General features: G+C 36.6%; 1 protein-coding gene across 1 annotated transcript in view; it reads left to right on the forward strand.

Annotated features, from left to right (window-relative positions):
* LOC125843008 (receptor-like serine/threonine-protein kinase At1g78530) overlaps positions 1-3,000 on the forward strand; it is a 7,153-nt gene that overhangs the window by 1,787 nt on the left and 2,366 nt on the right. The window lies entirely within an intron of this gene.

The following is a 3,000-nucleotide window of genomic DNA, read 5'->3' on the forward strand; positions in this document are numbered from 1 at the left end:
CAAAACTTCAGAACTGAAGTTGGGGCGCACTGGCTGGCGCGCACCCCAAGCCCCAAATTTCAGAAACACTTCTGGGGCGCTCTGGCTAGCGCGGCGCCCTAGGCCCCTGCCCAAAAATCCTCAATTTTTCTTTGTCGTTTTTCAACTCTAAAACCTCTAGTTTCGATTGGTTCTTTCTCCAAACACTTAGATTCGACTACATAACCAAAATATGCAAGAATCTACTCAAAACGACACATAATTTCATGAATTTGAACTCAAAAAACTTTCAACAATATTCATCAAGAACTCAATTCCTCTAATCTTAAGAATGACAATGCACTAAAATAAATCATGATTGGCATGTGGGTGAACTAACCCAACGAAGTGTGATCTCACATACCTCGTAGCGATCACCCCTTGATGAAATCCACAAGAAAAATCCTCAAGAACGATGAACTTTGGCTCTTCCTCCTCTTTTCTCCTCTTGAGTTCTTTCTCTAAAAACCCTAGCGTGAAATCTTTGAGTGCGTAAACTGACCAAATTCAATTTAGACCCCTAAGTAATGACCAAAAACGAATTAATTTAATTGGGTAATGAAAAGATCATAATACCCTTCAAAAATCTGGTTTTGACTTTTCTTATCTAAGACTGTCCAACTTCAAATGGACATATCTCACTCATACGAACTTGAAACTGAGCAAACTCGGCAGCGTTGGAAAGATAATTCAAGCATATTTCCTAAGGTATCTTGTAGAATACCTAAGTCATCATGAGCTAGTAGTTATGGTCATTTGAAGTTGACCCAAAACTCATACTTAACTTAATTTTGTCAAATTTCCAGATTTTCATTCTTTCCAAAAATGACGCGAATTAAAGTCGTTAATAAACCTCTAAATGACCTTATTATGCACTTTTCGACTTTTTGAGCTAAGGAACGACCCACAGGTGACTCCTGCTCATTTTTCACCATTGTTGAGGCTAAAAGTAAGTTTTTCATTCCCCAAATATATTTATTCGATCCGTAGAATGGGTGAATATTAGTGGGGGAAGGTTTTGTTATAGATTATATGGTGGAAACAACCCTTTAGGATAATTGGGATCATGGGTTTCATCCAAGGTTCATAGAATTGTTAGTAATCCGGGTAATTAATGATTGTTTATTGATTTCCATATTATATTAATTGTTTGTAGACTAAGAACAAGCAGGACGAATCCAAAAAGAGAAGGATCAAGTTTCTTAGGGTTTCAAGCTTGTTTCGAGGTAGGTGATTGTTGTGATTCTATGATTGTGTGATGTATGCTTGTTCTTACTTCATTATGGCACTTGTATATGTATGAATGTTGCAATGTTAATCACACTTGTTGTAAATGAGATAGAAAATAAATGAATGCCATGAAATCATGACTTAAAGGTATGATCTTGATGATATACTTGTGATTGTGATTGTGGTGTGTGAATGAGATCGGTTGCCACGTTTCGACATAAATATGGGATCGGTTGCCATGTTCCGGCATGCTAACTGTTTGGGTTTGGGTTCCATGAGAGGACCAATGATTTGATATAAAATGTGAAGTTGTAAGTTGTTCGTAAATGTTGATAATATTGTATATGTTGATATATGTATGTGATTATATTGTTGTCTTGACTTGTTTATGTTGAACTAGTGGGATAGCCGCGTGATCCTACCAGTACACTGTGATTATGTACTAATACTGCACTTGCTCTTATTTTTTTTTAGTATAGGGCATCATCAAGCGGCTACCGATAGACCTCGCTTAGGAGATCAGTGATCGTCACTTCGACATTTGTCTATGTCCACCATTTCCGGACTTAGACATTTGTTTTAGTTTGTTCATTAGTATGAGGTTGTATCCCTTCTTGTTTAGACTTGGATCATTGTTAGATGTTTTGGTATATTGACTTTCAGGTTCTAGGTTATTCTTCCGCATTGTTTAGTTATTGTTAGAATTTTGTTGGAGTTTATGGGAACTCCATATTTNGTTTTGGTATATTGACTTTCAGGTTCTAGGTTATTCTTCCGCATTGTTTAGTTATTGTTAGAATTTTGTTGGAGTTTATGGGAACTCCATATTTTTTTTTTGTGTTTGACTTAAATGCCTTAGTTTTTGGTTTAGTTGCTTGTTTTGGATTGTAGTAGTGGTTCTCCCACCGGAGTGTTAGTATGGGTGACAATCACGACGGTTTGGATCATGATAACATGTAATTGACATTCAAAATCTTTTTCACCATATTTGTGGAGGGTATTTATATAGAGAAAAATTTTTTTTCTTAATACTATAAATATGGTGTGTATGTCTTTAATCAATGAAGAACTCTAAGATGTTGATAAAGAAGAAGAAGAAGAGTAATTGAAAACATTTATAAAATTCTTTGGGAATACTTAGCTCTCTAATAGCTTTGTGAGAAATGAATTCAACTTTTTACTCTTTGCTTAACTTGAAAACTTGAGTCTTAAAATGAATTTAAAACATTATTAAAGACTCTTGAAAACTTTAAGAAACTTTGCTTTGACTTGCTTCTCAACTTCTAGACTTGACTTTTAACTTCTTTGAATTATGGATTCAAGGTTCATGATCTCATGTTTATGGATGATTTCCTGATGATAAGATGTACCTTAGAGTGTTAGAATCAACTAGGAAACATAGGTACATCACTTAGAAACTAGTACGAAAAGATGGGGGAAAAATGGGGTGAACTGGTGTCCTTGGCACTCTGAGAGGCGTGAGGTGCCAGAGCACAAACTTCAGAGATGAAGTTGTGGCGCTCTGGATGGCGCGTTGCCCCAGAGCTCAAACTTCAGACTCTGAAGTGGGGCGCTCTGAGAGGCGCGGCGCCCCAACCCCTTGCCCAGAAAACTCTGATTTTTCTCCTTCATTTTTCATCTCTAAACTTCTATGGTTCTTTCCCCAAACAGTTAGGATCATTAGTACCCTCAATACCCAATAGATTTAACTCGAAAAACAACCAGGAAACACGAATCAAATCAACACTAGGC

This window comes from Solanum stenotomum, chromosome 10 (genome assembly GCF_019186545.1).
Source record: "Solanum stenotomum isolate F172 chromosome 10, ASM1918654v1, whole genome shotgun sequence".
In the NCBI taxonomy this organism is placed as follows: Eukaryota; Viridiplantae; Streptophyta; class Magnoliopsida; order Solanales; family Solanaceae; genus Solanum; species Solanum stenotomum.